Source organism: Culex quinquefasciatus, chromosome 2 (assembly GCF_015732765.1).
Source record: "Culex quinquefasciatus strain JHB chromosome 2, VPISU_Cqui_1.0_pri_paternal, whole genome shotgun sequence".
Classification (NCBI taxonomy): Eukaryota; Metazoa; Arthropoda; class Insecta; order Diptera; family Culicidae; genus Culex; species Culex quinquefasciatus.
The window spans coordinates 208973928-208991076 of NC_051862.1; the positions used below are offsets into that span (position 1 = coordinate 208973928).

At 36.6% G+C, this 17149-nt stretch overlaps 1 protein-coding gene across 1 annotated transcript in view; it reads right to left on the minus strand.

The window, feature by feature from the left end:
- LOC6050920 (protein bowel) overlaps positions 1 to 12838 on the minus strand; it is a 74315-nt gene extending 61477 nt beyond the window's left edge. Inside the window, 1 exon segment of the mRNA XM_038255919.1 lies at positions 11584 to 12838. The gene's annotated coding sequence lies outside the window, so the exon portion shown is untranslated.
- Positions 12839 to 17149: the final 4311 nt, after the last annotated feature.

Here is a 17149-nt window from a genome sequence, read left to right on the forward strand (position 1 = left end):
GAGAGGTTTGTGGTCGAGGCACGCAAATGAAGCTGAACGACTTTTGTCGGCTGCGACTGCGAGTGGTGAGGTACGAGAAGCTCTACAAAAACGATGGCTAGCAGGAAAAGGCTTTTACTGTTACAGTTTTGTGGGCTAGGCTCAGTTAGGTGGGGAGTCGTTGAGGCTTCCCGAGTGGCTTAGTGGGTGATGAACTCGGAGTGTTGACCACCTCCGATTGAAGAACTTGGAATGAGTAGACCTTTACTTATTTCAATTTCTCAAATCGAGTGTTGGATATTAATGCCCAGGAGTTTGAGTTTGAGCATTAATGCAAATCTCCCTCAAATCTGATTCCCTTAACCAACAAGCCAACAAAATCGTCCATCACGATAACCAACTTCAATTGCCCATTTAAATCACTTTCCTCTCGCCTCGAGCCGACCCCAAAGTACACACAGATTTCGTGTCTTGCCCCTCAAACCTAAAAAAAAAGCCCAAACCAAGCCATAAAATCACCCACCCACCTTTATCTATCGCAAACAAAGCGCGCAGAGCTGAACTCGGTGGGCTTAGCCGGCGAAGATAGACCCATAATTATTGGACTCCAGCGCGCGAAGCTTTTCTCGCACTCTCAACACGTCGAACGCGGAAAGCCCATATTTTTATGACCCACCTCCCATTCCCCACACCCCCTCCTGAAACTGGTCTGGGCTAGTTTCGAGGCCCGGGCCTATGACGACTTGAAGAAGCAGTCGACGAAGAAATGCTGTTCGCTTTGGTTCGCTCCTTCCTACTTTAATTTTTACGACATCGTAAAATTATAAAAATTATACTGTTCACTTCTGAAACATTTTGATCGTTTGTTACCGGTTGCTGTTTGACTGTTTGGTGGTGGTGCTGCTGGTTGGTTAACTCCTCACAGGCTAACAACAACAACATTGGTGCTGTTCAGAGGGGCCCTTTTGGACACTGGCGCGTACTAGCCAAGCGGGGTCAATAAATTAAATCTGCACGGGGCTTTTCCAGCAGTTGTTCAGAAGTTGAGTTTGGTGGATTATTTTCGAAAACCATCAAATTAGCGCGTTTACGAGGTTCAAATGCTCGCGGTTTTATCGTTTCTGGTGCCTTTTCTGTAGTAGGACTAATGTGAGTGGTGTGGAAAGTTTAAGAATGAGACGCTGTTGTGCAAGACTCGTAAAACGTTGAGCAGTGTGTAACGTTGAGAATGGGCTATTCAACCTGCAAGTAAATGGTTTTCGACTGACCCGACATAACCTTTGGTTGTAAAAGCTCAGTAGACCCACTTTCACAGACTTTAGCATAGTGTGAGGCTTAAGAGCGAGTTTTTCCCCAGTGTGTCGTTTGTTTATCTTTACATGAGATAAACTCATGCCAAATATGAGCCACAGCAAAAAATTGTGCAAATTTGGAAGGTGTTAAATTGGATGGTTTAAGAGGCAGTATTTGTAGATTCTGCTCAGTTGGTTCTAGAGGTCGTATCGAGGCGCAGGTTTGTTTGTTTATACATGAGATGAACTAATGCCAAATATGAGCCCTCTGCGACATGTTTGAAGTTTGAGACAAAAAAAACATAAAAAAAATCTTTAAATTCCTCACATTTTCGTAAAACAATATCAGCTTCACTTTTTTTTTAAACATTTGAAAGGTCTTTTGAAGCACTTCGAAATGTTCCATAAAGATGCGGGGTTTGTCTCATAGCCTTTGCAAATTGCTGTTCAAAATTGATATTTTTAAAATACTCTCAAACAAATCGAGCCAAATCTGCAGAAACTGCCTCTTAAGAAGAATAATAAAAAATATATATTTTGCAAAACTGTTCATCCGTCTACGTTAACAAATATAACATGAATATACAGTCATGCCTCGGTTTTGCACCGTTCAGCTGTCTCGGTTAAGCACGGCCCAGTGCTTAACTGAATCACAGAGCTTATGGGATTTTGGCTATATGGGAGACATTGGCTTTAATCGTATGAAAAATCATGCAAACATCAAAATATTATAGTGTTTTGGATGCGGGATGATGTCAGCTATCCATTAAAATTATAATTTCATGAAAATTTTCACAAAAATACGTTTTTTTACAGGATTTTGAAAATACAATGTTTTTCGATAAAATACTCAAATTATTGTTATTATGGGTATCAAATGATTGTTTTTTTTTCATACATTTCGAATGTAAAATATTTTTTTTTGAAATCACTCAAAATTTTCTAAAAAATTACGCATTTTAAAAAAAACTCAAAATTTCAGTTTTTACAATATGGGTATCAAACGCTTGAGATTTTTTTAATACATTTCGAATGTAATAACAACATATTTTGAAAACACTCAAAATTTTCACAAAACTACGTATTTTTGAAAAAAAAAATACTCAGAATTTCAGTGTTTACAATATGGGTATCAAACGATCCGGATTTTTTCATACATTTCGAATGTAATAACATTTTTTTTTAAAATGATCAAAATTTTCTCAAAACTACGAATTTTCGAAAAAATACTCCAATTTTCAGTTTTTTAAAATATGGGTATCAAACGATCGGGATTTTTTTATACATTTCGAATGTAATAACAACATATTTTGAAAACACTCAAAATTTTCACAAAACTACGTGATTTTGAAAAACTTTCCAAAATTTCTGTTTTTACAATGTGTTTTTCAAACGATCGGGATTTTTTCATGCATTTCGAATGCAATAACAATATTTTTTGAAAATACTCAAAATTTTCACAAAACTACGTATTTTCGAAAAAAATACTCAAAATTTCCGTTTTTACAACGTGGGTATCAAAAAATCAAATCATTTATTTTTTTCAAAAATACGTAATTTTGTGAAAACTTTAAGTATTTTCATTTTTTTCATAACTTTCGAAAAAATCCCGATCGTTTGATTGTAAAAACGGAAATTTTGAGTGCAAAAAAAAGTTTTCAAGCATTTTTTGATTTATTTTTTATTTTTTATCAAATGAGCTTGATTTGGTGCAAATTCTTGTAAAGAAAAAAACTTTCAAAATAATGGTGTTATAACAACAAAAGCATGTATAAAATAGAAATTAGTTTAAGATGCAGAATCAACTGAATTTTTGATAAAGTGACATTGTTCCAGTTAAACATATTCCTATGTATTTTTTTGGAAAAAGTTATTTTTTTTTTGCAGTTTGAAAAACAGTTTTTTTAATTTTTTATATCTTAAATGCCATCAATTTCGCTTAATTTAAGGATGGTAAAAAGACATAATTTTTAAAAAATGTGATGAAAAAACATCGGTAACTTTCAGATTAATTTGCAACTGAAATGATTCAACTTTTTTATTTTTCTTATACAGGAAATGTGTTTCATATAATCTTAGCTTATTTTTCATGTGATTTTTTCTTACAATTTAAAATTCTTTAGAATTAAAAAGCACCTCAAAAAAATCTGAGAATTATTTTGTGCATTTTTTTGCTAAAATTTTGTGAACCCTTTTTCTTATTTTTTTCTTTTTTTACTGACGATATGTCGGAAACAATTGGTTTGATTTATAATGTTTAAAATTAGGAACATGTTAAACCATTTTCAAATATTTGGCTTAATTTTACAATTTCCACATTATTTTATTGAAAAAAGCAGAATATTTTGCAAATTTTCCTATTTTCCATTGCAAATTGAATGAAAAGTTCCTAGATACCATCTGTTGAAAATTCAGAGTCATTTAGATGATGAGAAAAAAAAATATTTTTCATAAAATTACAAGGTAATTTCTCATTTTTTTTAAACTAAGAATAAAATATTTTAGAGCCTTTTGAAAATACTTTTGCATGGGTGGCATTCATCGATAACATGTTGTTAAATTGCAAAAAAAAAACACTGAACATTTATCGAAATTTTCATCCAAAAAATGCCAAATACTTGACTTTACTACTCTGGTACTAGACTTTGCACTATCCATTGTTGGAATTCGAGCGAGAAGAAGGAAAGCATTTCTCGCTCGCGAACGAGGGAGAGAACTTGTAGTACTTTTCTCTTCTCGCTCGCGCTCGCATTTTCGTTCGCGTTCTCGCTCTCGCCGCGAGCGCTCGCGAGCGCCTCGTGCTAGCCGTTTGCCCTAAGCTAGCAATTTGTTTATCAGGCTTATGAATACGAACCAGGCGATGGTATAGAGGTGTAACTTCAATCGCTGTGTTGTTTTTTGTTCGTTTCTAACACGTTCAACTTCTCGCGAACGGGCAATTCTGGCTCGCGAGAAAGCCCGTTCGCGAGCGGAGGAGAGCCCGGGCAATCGGTGAGTTTCTCTCGGCAGCTCGAGACTCGCGGCGAGAACTCGAGAGAGAGAAAATTTTCTCGCGAGAGCGCGATAATACCAACACTGGCACTATCCTGAACCCAGACGCAAAATATATCATTTAATTAAAACCATTAAAACCTGCAAAAAAATAATTAATTTTTCGCCACAATTTGATTTTCTCAAATCAAATCAAAACCTGAAAATTTTGCAAAAGAGACGAAATCCATTAAAAAATTCCTTTTCAAGATATATATTTTTGAATATCTGCATAGCATTTTTCTATGTACAGTAGGGTGGTCCAAATCCAGACTTTTTTGGGGCTACCCCCTGAAATCAAAGATTGACCCATCACTAGGCTAAATTCCAAATTTGAGTTCATTCTGACCACGGGAACCCCTCCCTCCAATCGCTTAAAGTTTGTATGGGAAAAATCGTCAAAATGTATGGAGAAAAGCAACGGTTTTACTTTTTTACCTGTGCAAGGCGCCATAGTTATCCGATTCTTACCATTTCTCAAATGTAGAACCTTTTTTAAATTTAGAACAACTTTCCCGAAGACACCATATTTTTAGGATTTTTTCCCGCGAAGTTATTAGCGCCCAAAACTGACCATTTTTGCGCGGCCAGCTGTAAGGGGCTACCTAGCAACGATGTTTATTTCCAATTCGTACACGCACGTGCTCTCTCTCAGGTTCAAATTCTCTCACGAGCTTGCTTCACGGTGGGTAAGAAGGGGATTATTATGCAACTTGCATGCACCTCGGAAATTCCTTCTGGAGGTCGTTGGGGGGACTATTCTGAGTCAGAAAAATCGATTCCCAAAATATTCTGTCGGTGAAAACTGATTTTATCTCGATTTGAAGTTAAAAACCTAATATATCACCTAAAAACCTCAAAAATATGTCTTTGTCTCGGTCTAACTCTGAACAAAGATGTAAATTTTCATCAATATATCAATTATTAGTTCCCAAAATATATTCCAGACACAGTACACCTTAAAACGATCCATTACTAGAGTCCCAGCGTCATCAGGAGGTGTAAAATAATGTTATTTAAAAAAAATTCAATTTGCTCTGGTAAATAAATTGTCATGTCTGAATTCAAAAACTAATGTTTTAGCATTGTTGCAAACGAAATGAAGAACAATTTTGCAGAAAAAAAATGATATTTTATCCATTTACAGTAAAGTTATGTCTATTTTAGTGGGAAAATTGATGCCAATTTTCAAAATTCTTCGATATTTAACTCATTCTTGTTATAAACAGCTACTATGATCATACTCAGCAGGATGTTACAAAAACTCTGGATTTTTTTGAAAAGATCCAATAAACCAAATTTTCAGTTTTTGCTTTTTGGGTGTTTTTAATACTCCTGACTCATGGCGGTTTCAAAAACACCCAAAAAGCAAAAACTGGAAATTTGGTTTATTGGACCTTTTCAAAAAAATCTCCAGAGTTTCATTTTGGTGGTCATTCAGGGGCTGTTTACGGTGGGCATACTGAGCTCAAGTCCCAATTATGAGCTTGATTAAAATAACTCGTATACAATATTTTTGAAAAATGTAGATTTTTTAGTCACTTTGGCCACTGAAGCGTTTATTTTCAACATCATTGGCGTGTAGGCCAGATTCTTGCAGCCCCTGAATGACCACCAAAATGTAACTCTTGTTACATCCTGCTGAGTATGATCATAGTAGCTGTTTATAACAAGAATGAGTAAAATATCAAGAATTTTGAAAATTGGCATCAATTTTCCCACTAAAATAGACATAGCTTTACTGCAAATGGATAAAATGTCATACTTTTTTCTGCAAAATTGTTCTCCATTTTGTTTGCAACAATGCTACATCACTTGTTTTTGAATTCAGACATAACAGTTTATTTACCAGAGCAAATTAAAAATATTTTTTTAGAAATAACATTATTTTACACCTCCTGATGACGCTGGGACTCAAGTAATGGATCGATTAAAGGTGTACTATATCAGGAAAATATTTCGTGAACTAAAAATTGATATCTAGATGAAAATGTACATTTTTCTCCAGAGATAGACCGAGTTTTTAGACGTATTTTTGAGTTTTAGGTGATATATTAGGTTTTTTAACTTCAAATCGAGATAAAATCAGTTTTCACCGACAGAATATTTTGGGAATCGATTTTTCTGACTCAGAATAGTCCCCCCAACAACCTCCAGAAGGAATTTCCGAGGTGCATGAAAGTTGCATAATAATCCCCTTCTTACCCACCGTGGCTTGCCTGCCTGCCTGCCTGTTTGCCTACAAGCTCGCGCTCTGTTTCTCTGCTTGGACTTTTGTCGTCGTCGTCGTTTTCGTTTGCTATCCGCTGCGCTGCGTTCCTGGCATGTTTATTATAATTTTCAACTAAAATAGCAGGTTTGTTTTGAGATATATTTAGCATATAAATTCTTAAATTATGTCAAAATGAACGGAAAAAAAATTAAAGAAAAGACAGCTTAGGCTCATTAAAAAAATTACAGCAAATGTCAGGTTAACAGGGTTAGTTTGGTTTTCCAAGCATTACAAGCAGTTGTTCGTATATGCTAAATAATCATGATAATAATTTAATTATTCAAAAAAACAATCAGGTAATACATATCATGTTATTTTAGGTAGTTTGCTTTTACAAAAATATACTCTATTACATGTCAAGGCAATTTTACAATTATTGCTGCAAATTTTCATTCATACTCTATAAAATTATCACTTTTTGTGCTGTCTGGACATTTCTTTTTGTGTTCCTCGACCACCTTCAACAAATATTGCAACTTTTCTTCATTTTTTGTCGTTTACCTAATTTTTTTTTGAAAAAAAAATTAAATTACATTATCCCTATTTAAAAATTTACTCAATGATAAAAGATGACCGTGGATGAATGACGATCATGGATGAACTAATTCATCGAAATTTTTATTCTCTCTCACACGCTCTGATAATATGATATCTATTGTTAATCACATAATACATTTAATTTTATATCTTAAATCAAACCTGCTATTTTAGTTGAAAATTATAATAAACATGCCAGGAATGCAGCGCAACGGAGGGCAAACGAAAACGACGACGACGACAAAAGTCCAAGCAGAGAAACAGAGCGCGAGCTTGTAGGCAAACAGGCAGGCAGGCAGGCAAGCAAGCTCGTGAGAGAATTTGAACCTGAGAGAGAGCACGTGCTTGTACGAATTGGAAATAAACATCGTTGCTAGGTAGCCCCTTACAGCTGGCCGCGCAAAAATGGTCAGTTTTGGGCGCTAATAACTTCGCGGGAAAAAATCCTAAAAATATGGTGTCTTCGGGAAAGTTGTTCTAAATTTAATGAAGGTTCTACATTTGAGAAATGGTAAGAATTGGATAACTAAGGCGCCTTGCACAGGTAAAAAAGTAAAACCGTTGCTTTTCTCCATACATTTTGACGATTTTTCCCATACAAACTTTAAACGATTGGAGGGAGGGGTTCCCGTGGTCAGAATGAGCTCAAATTTGGAATATAGCCTAGTGTTGGGTCAATCTTTGATTTCAGGGGGTAGCCCCAAAAAAGTCCGGATTTGGACCACCCTAATGTACAGCCCCCAAATTAGAATGAAGACTTGTATGGGGACACCAATGATGCAAAATGGCTTATTTGGACCCAAGGAAGCTATGGTCATCCAATAAAAAAACACAGTGAATAGTCATATCTAGTATTTAAAATTTTGCAAAATCTAAAAAGAAATCCCAAAAATTCTGTTACAACCCATACCATTTAATTGTCTTATTCTTGTGACACTTTTCAAGCGCAAACCAGTTTTAATGATCTAGTCAATGCCATCGCACAGCACACACTTTTTGCAAAATTGCAAACAAATTAGTGGGGATTTCAGCTGTGGCAGGTTTCGGTACATATGCCAGAATCAGTTTAGTGGCCCCGTAGGTGTCACTTTTAATTTATTTATCGCCCCTCTCTCTCTCTCGGTGAGCCACTGAAAGTACTCCCCGGCACAAGCTGCTGCCCACATAAAGTCATTCCAAAACGAGTTTGCATAATAAGCAAACACTATTGGATGTGTGCAGCTTAGCTGGCACACGTGTGCTGTGCGGAATTGGGTAAAGTGCTCAGCAGTGTGTCCTTATCACACGTGTGTGGTTAGCATCTGTGTGAAAGCAGTGACACTGAGAAAAATCGCAACTTTAATATCATATTTTTGTCGTTTAAAAAATCAAATTGTTTTCTTTTTTAAAGATTATGACTTTCAACATTGAAAATTTCTTGTTGCTAAAACTTCGTCCCCGCTCCAAAGCTGATCGGTCATGCTAGCGAGCGAAGTAATGACCCACTTGAGGCGCACTAGAACCCCCTCCTCCCGCAGCTTCTAAACGGCCATTATTTAGCGCTAAACTCACTGTTTACCGTTTGGTCGTCGTCGTCCTAAAGCTCAAAGCGCTGCGACCGATAAACTGCGATGTCGCTTAGCTCGCGTTCAGATTTCCAGCTGATTTTCGGGTTCAAAAGTTCAAACCACCACTCCGCGTGACTCCATTAACTCACTTGAATGGAGGCGCTTTAAGTGGATCAGTGTCATTTGGTGAAATTAAATTGAGGTTAAGAGGGGAAGGGGGATGTTGTTAATTACAGCCCCCTCCCGTTGGCGTTGGCGTTGAAGAACCATGTGGTATCGAAAACATTAAAACAAACAGATAAAATTCAGTGTATCGATTGTTGATGGACAACAATATTGGTTTTACGGCATTGGCCTGGAGCGTGAAATGGAAAAAAATAAACATTACCACCAGAGTTACACGTTTGTGGCTTCAGGTTTACTGACCCGGAAGCCATCATTCGATTATAAAGCAATTTTTTACTCAATTACAGTTCATTTGAATTAATTAGCTTTTAGTTGCAGTTCATAAAGCATGTTGATCTTGAATGGGCCATCTGTTTTGTTTTATTTTTTAATCTGTCGTTATAAATGTTTAAGATTTAAAAAAATAAAGATTTGAAGATTTGAAGATTTGAAGATTTGAAGATTTGAAGATTTGAAGATTTGAAGATTTGAAGATTTGAAAATATGATAATTTGAAGATTTTGCCAATATTAAAGTTTTTTTTACTTTATTTGAAGTGAAAAAACAGGGTCACGTTTTGTAAAAAGTGGACAAAATTCATCCCAAACTCATCAGCCTCCAAACCCCGTTAATTCGAGCTAATCCATCACCTCAAAATTCCTGCTCTCGCGGGTCCCGTCCCGACTTAATCCATCATTTTCCGTGCAATTTGCGCCTGCCGGCTCATTAGTCGCCATCATAAATAAATTTCCCGGCAGCATGCCGCCTACACAAAAAAGACCACAAAAAAAGTTGGCAAAAAAGACAACTCAAAAAAACTCAAAGGCTTACGCCGCACGACTTGTCCTCATCAGCGACGACGATGTTGTCCAATTAACGCGCATCGGCGACCGAAATTCCGCGAACCGTCTTCTTCAGCTCGACCTCTCAGCAGGTTGCTCGTCTGGCCGCGCTATCAGGCTACCGAAAACATCGTTATTCTCTGATTTGTTCACACTTGTTAATGGGACGTAACGGGGTCTGCCGCTGATTTGCGCTGGCCCAATTTATCATATCAAAACTAGAAATTAACTATTTCCATTAATTACAATTAGCATTGTCGAGGGGGTCGGTCCGCCACCAAAGGGTCTGACGTAAATCAGTGCTGACGGACCTCGGAAATGAATTAAACATGCGCCCGTACGCCGACTTCAACTCCTGGCTTTAGTCGCGCAGCGACGTCGAGGAACTCAACGAACCCTGAAGACCCCCTCAACTCTTGAATCTGTTGTTGTTGTTTTCATGGTAGCCGCTGTCCGCGGCCATAAATTTAATCCCGCGGCAAAGACTCGGCGAGGTCTCGAAGAGAAGACGACCAACATTCATCATGCAAAGGCTTTGCTTTTACGACCTCCCCGATGCGACTAGCAGGCAGAAGCCGCGGTTCCGTTCCGGCCGAGTGACCCGCAAGTAGGGGAACCATACCTGAAGCTGACGCCAGACCGCCGCCGCCACGGCGAGGGAATACATTTCGAATCAAATTCAATTCATATAATTTTATGGTAAATTTTATTGCTCTATTAAATATATTGTTACTCTTTTTTCGGGTTGGAATTTATTTTTTTGAGTAATTCTGAGGTTTCGTTCGGGCGTTCGGGTGGGCTGCACCGGGAAGGCGGTGCCCGCAGGGTCGTAAACTTTACAACTCATTAGTGCGTGCGGTGTGGAAGAAACTATGATTTCTGGCTGGATAGGTCTCGTCGTTGGGCACGTGAATTGTTGGACGTGGGGTGCCGATGGAGAATTATTGTGTAATGTGTTTTGCACTACCTGACAAGTAGTTGACACTGGTAACATGTATCTCTAAGTTACGCCAATGGCTTGTTCAAATGAAAACTACTGTATCTCTTTTTTTTTCTTGAAACCAATATTGGTTTCCACCATTCATGGTGGCAACTATAGCTTTCCCATTTAAGTTTTAATCTTATATTTTGATTTTCTTTGAGAAATTATTTCTTAAAATCAAAATTTTGAACCAAGTACAGACAGCAGTTTTTAGAGGAATTTTATTTACCAAATCAAAAAATCTTTATTCTTAACTTCTGATTTTTCGTTTATCATAATCAAAACCTTCCCAAAATAAAAAAAAATGTTTTTTAAACACCCAATTTATTCATATTCGTTTCAGATAACAAGATGTTAATTAAAAAAAAAAACAATTTTTATAACTATTCTTGTACTTTTGTTGTTATACAAAACAAAAAATATTATTTTTTGAGCATAATTTTGTTTCATGAGATTTAAATTGCGAAAAAAAACAAAACGGTATTTAAAGAAAGGTTAAAAAATTCTTTGTTTTCAGTAGAAATCAAGCTTGAGTGAGGGGTGTTAAAAACACCCATAAAACAAAAACTGAAAATTTGGTTTATTGGACCATTTAAAAAAAACTCCAGGTTTCTTTTATAAATTGAAATATTAAAGAATTGATGAAAATATTTTTTTTCTTGTTCTTTTTTTAAAACTTGCGAGCCCATTATTTAAAATTTGTAAAAAGATTTCAAAACCCTAATTGATTGAAAAAACGAATTTCAACGATTTAAAATGTATTCAGAATAGTTAACAATCATTTTAAATGTATTTTAAACGAAACTTAATTGTATTTTAGAATCCTGATATTTTGTGAAAATTTTGAAAAAAGGAGTGAGAAAAAAAATATAATTTTTTATGGCGATTGATTGAACAATTGATTTTCAACATTTTTAATATTATATCTAATTCTTACCTGATTTTGCTTTAAATTTCAGCAACCTCGACCAACCCAAACTGGCTGGCAAGCTCGATTCTCTCAGCTCTGTAAACTCCTTCTTTCTCCTTGTGACAAGCGCAACTGTTTGAGTGCGTGTATGACACACCGCCGGCGTTCGTAACGTGCGTATTAGTCCAAATATGGCTACGCACAGCTTTACACCTTGATTGGCACCTCTCAGAGGTTGCGGAATCGAACAGGACCCCACGTAATCCAATAATAGTAATCCAAATTGGGGATGATTTAATTTTGCACTCGATCCTTTTTTTTTGCACTCGTTTTAGTGCGCACAAACACAACAACTTTTTGCTTTTATTATTTCGCACACTCTGAGCCAGATTTGCGCTTGTTTTGCGTTCACTTGCACACGGTGGGTTTTACGATTATTTGTTTTGTTTGGCGTACAAGTGTATGTGTGAGTGTGTGTACTTTGTGTTTTATGATTATGTATTTTTTGCCCAAAACAAAAATTTATCACTGCACTGCGCTTTTCCCAGGCCACCACAATAAAAACACTCGGCTTGACGTTTTACGAGTCGTTTTGCGGTCGGTTTATTTACCCCCTTTTCTGGTCAGGCGAAACCCCTTCCACGTTTAACCTTTAATCCTGGGCCCGATTCGGATGGCTTTAGACCACCATCGCCGCTCACTCTATCAATTTTGCGCGATAAACTTTTATTATCGCGGTTAAGCACATCGATTTGGTCACTTTACACTCAATTTTATATTTTGCTGCTCAGGTTCACTTAAATTTGCGATCAAATTCCTTCACTGATCGCGAAGCTGAGAGCGCGAGAGAAAAATCCCTCTCGCGATGGCTTCCTTAACCTCGTTTTTACCTCGCGCTCACCTCACAACGGGCTTAATCTCTGATAAACTCTTTCGGCTCGCGCACAGCATCAGCTTCGGCGGCTTAAGCCACCATCTTGGTTTCTTCCACCACTTGTTCCATTCTCTTGGACACTCGCTTGATCGAGCGATTGATCATCACTTGATTTTTTGATCATTTTAACTCATTTTATCACCGAAAATTAGCTACATTTTTCCTCCGCTAACTAATTTTCAGCTCAATCCAAAATCACTCTCACAAATCCTTTGAAAAAAGCCTTCCCGCTCTTCCTCAAATTAAAACTTGCGCAAAAAAAGGTAATCAAAATTCGCGTCTACTACCAAGACCGGCGCAGGTGTCACGTCGTTACGGTACGGTTAACTCACTCAGACTGAGCCAACCCGCTCGGCAAGTTGATCGCGCGCGCTGGAAGGAAGCGCACACGATATCGGAGAGAGGAGCGTTGTTCTCGCTCTCTTGAGCTTTTGTGCAAGTGGTTGAACTTAGGGTTTCTCTCTGGTGGTGTTTTTCCTTTACTGTATGGTTTCACTTGGTGAGAGGTGCACCGTGAAAAAATTAAATAGTTCAGCATCAGAGAAGGGAAATAAGTACTTGACTCAGGATTAGAAATTATTTTCACTAAAGAAAGAAAAGTGCAGTCTACTACACAATAAGCCTTCTTAGTAAAAGCTTCAAATTTTCAGATCATTCAAATCTCCAAATCTTCAAATCTTTAAATCTTCAAATCTTCAAATCTTCAAATCTTCAAATCTTCAAATCTTCAAATCTTCAAATCTTCAAATCTTCAAATCTTCAAATCTTCAAATCTTCAAATCTTCAAATCTTCAAATCTTCAAATCTTCAAATCTTCAAATCTTCAAATCTTCAAATCCTCAAATATTTAAAAAAAACTAACTTAATCCACCTATGTGGTTGGTGCCTTCCTCACTCTTTTCCAACAATGGGTGATATGTAATATGATGGATTTGGACACAAATTTGATCCAAAAAAACACACATATCACTCAAGGGCTCATAAGTGGTCAGAACTCGAAGCAGGGTTGCCAGATCTTCAATGTTGTGGACTCGTTGGAAAGGTATCTCGATAACCTAATCAACGATGGGTCGGATGATGGATCCGGACATTGTTTACATACATTTAAGTGAGATCCGGCTACAAAAAAGTACATCAATATCACTTAAGTGGTCAGAACTCGAGACAGGGTTGCCAGATCTTCAATGATTAAGACTCGTTGGAAAGGTCTTTTAATTACCTAACCAACGATGGGTCGGATGATGGATCCGGACATTGTTTACATACATTTAAGTAAGATCCGGCTACAAAAAAGTACATCAATATCACTTAAGTGGTCAGAACTCGAGACAGGGTTGCCAGATCTTCAATGATTAAGACTCGTTGGAAAGGTCTTTTAATTACCTAACCAACGATGGGTCGGATGATGGATCCGGACATTGTTTACATACATTTAAGTAAGATCCGGCTACAAAAAAAGTACATAAATATCACTTAAGTTGTCAGAACTCGAGACAGGGTTGCCAGATCTTCAATGTTTAAGACTCGTTGGAAAAGTCTTTTAATTACCTAACCAACGATGGGTCGGATGATGGATCCGGACATTGTTTACATACATTTAAGTAAGATCCGGCTACAAAAAAGTACATAAATATCACTTAAGTGGTCAGAACTCGAGACAGGGTTGCCAGATCTAAAATGTGTTGGACTCGTTGGAAAGGTCTTTCGATTACCTAACCAACGATGGGTCGGATGATGGATCCGGACATTGTTTACATACATTTAAGTGAGATCCGGCTTCAAAATTGTACATAAATATCACTTAAGTGTTCATAACTTGAGACAGGGTTGCCAGATCTTCAATGTTTTGGACTCATTGGTAAGGCCTACTAATTACCTAACCAACGATGGGTCGGATGATGGATCCGGACATAGTTTACATACATTTAAGTGAGATCCGGCTTCAAAATTGTACATAAATATCACTTAAGTGTTCATAACTTGAGACAGGGTTGCCAGATCTTCAATTTTTTGGACTCATTGGAAAGGCCTTCCAATTACCTAACCAACGATGGGTCGGATGATGGATCCGGACATAGTTTACATACATTTAAGTGAGATCCGGCTTCAAAATAGTACATAAATATCACTTAAGTGGTCATAACTCGAGACAGGGTTGCCAGATCTTCAATGTCTTGGACTCATTGGAAAGGCCTTCCAATTACCTAACCAACGATGGGTCGGATGATGGATCCGGACATCGTTTACATGCATATAATTGAGATCCGGATATTTGTGAAAACACATTTTTATACATAACTTTTGAACTACTTATCGAAACTTCAAACAATTCAATAGCGATGTATGGGACCCTAAACCAAGTCGAATGCAACTGATTCGATCAAAATCGGTTCAGCCAGTGCTGAGAAAACTCAGTGAGAATTTTGGTCACATACATACATACACACACACATACACACACACATACACACACAGACATTTGTTCAGTTTTCGATTCTGAGTCGATATGTATACATGAAGGTGGGTCTAGGAGCTTTTAATGAAAAGTTCATTTTCAATGCAGGATTATAGCCTCAGTGAGGAAGGCAAAAAGGTCTTAATAACAGCTTGAAATGCATCAATCCTTAGTTAATTTTAATCTTAAATAAGGCTTTTCTGAAACATTCCAGACTCAGATATCCGAAACTTGAAATATATCATTTTAATAATCAATTCACGAAAAAAAACTATGTTTTGATAATCTCATCTTTTAAGGTCAACGTTCGGCTACCACAATTTCGTAAATTTTTTTTGGTGAAGTGCCTGATCCATTACCGAATGAATATTCTCAAAGTCCTTCGCCGCCATATTAGTCAAACAATGAAAAGCATATGTTTTTATCAACCAATTTATTGTGAAAGTTCATTAGCTTCATTCAGCTTCTGAAGACTGAATCCAAGTACTAAAAATCGAAACAGAACATGTGTTAGCTTATTTTTATAAAAATGGACAACATCTTAAACATGCCAAGCAATTAGTTTTGCCCCTTCCTGAAAAAGGAGAAATTACAGTCTCAACTACTGGATTGTTTTTAAATTCTATGAAAGAAAATAACAATTTATCATGTATTAGTGTTTTAATTTTTCTTTTTTTTATGTTACTTATAAAATAAAATAAATGCCGGATATCAATCCTGTTTTTCGTGAAAAAAAAGTTTTCATAAATGAATATTCCGCTTTTCTTTTATGCAAAATTCAAAAAAATCAAAGCTTGAATATAAGAGCATTTCCACAATAGCTTAAGTTTATAAAGCCAAAACAGATATTATCCACTGTTTCAGTTTCTTACTTGAATTAGTACAAAAAATCAAAGGCAAAATTGTTCAATTATGTCTGCTTGCCAAAATTTAATAACTTTTTTTACATAGTTCATTGGTTTTTAAGAGAATAATGAAGTTAGCGTACGACAAAATTTACTTTCACAACGACAAAATTTATTTTGCTGAGTACAATGACCATTTATAGCACCGCAGAGTATTTAAAAAGATTTTCAAATCAATTTAAAAATACTTCCTGGCTCTTTTTGACAGAAAAGGTCTTTCTTAACATTTAGTTCCAACGGGACCATAGCTGAGCCATAAAAAAATGTTGTCTTGTCAAATTATTTGTTTGAACTCGAAAAAAAAGAAATGAGTTTTAATCCGCATAGACCTTAACAAGGGCTGAGAGATCTGAAATTAAAATACAGTTGGTTTAGTTTGTTCCATTATTCATACACATAAATATCACAACTTTTAATTTTTCCAATTCAACAATTAAAAAAACAATTTAATCAGTTTCAGGATTATTCAAAACAAACCCCACATAAAATAAAGCAATCATTCAAACAGCAAATAACAATCTTAATTTAAAAAAATCTATTTGGTTGAAAGTTTTTACTGTCTGCATTTCTTTTTTGATTCGGGCAAACCCCTGAAAATTGTAAGAATTGTTTAGAAGTTTGCTTTGTACAAATAATTGATTTTTAGGAATTGATACATTTATTTTGAAGTAACTAAAAATTAAAATAAGCTGTAAAGAACAGCTCAAGTCTTAAATTCCAAACATTTTATACTGTGTTTTCACCCCTCTGTATTAGTATCACATCAGCTATTTTTGCACCACAACATAACTGAAGCAGAGAGAATTAAAAGCTCTACTCTCTCACTCTCCAAACATTCGTCCATGTCGTCGATCGCCACTGACCACCAGCTCGTAGCCGAGAGCACAGGTAGGACGCCTGCTGTAGATCGAGTTGCGTTTCACAAAACCACTTTGCGCGTTCGTGACCTCTCCAATCACCACTACTGTAACAGTCAGCGCAATTTGAGAGAGAGAGAGCATAATTTCAAGAGAGAGAGGAAACATAAAACATAAGACGATGAAAATATGTAAAAGACACACAAACAAACACGCAACGATAAGCGATCGCTGCGTCGAAAAGCTGCCCAAAGCGAAAAGGATTAAATACGAAGAACGAAAAAAAAGAAGAAGGGGAAAAAGGCAACCAAACAAACAAGTGACTCCGGACGGCAGTGTGCGGAGAAGCCAACAAAAACCTTCGAAGAGTCGAACGTCGAAAACGTCGAACCAAAAGCAAAGCGAAGAGAGCGAAGAGAACGGGTCAAGCCGGTTTTTTTTC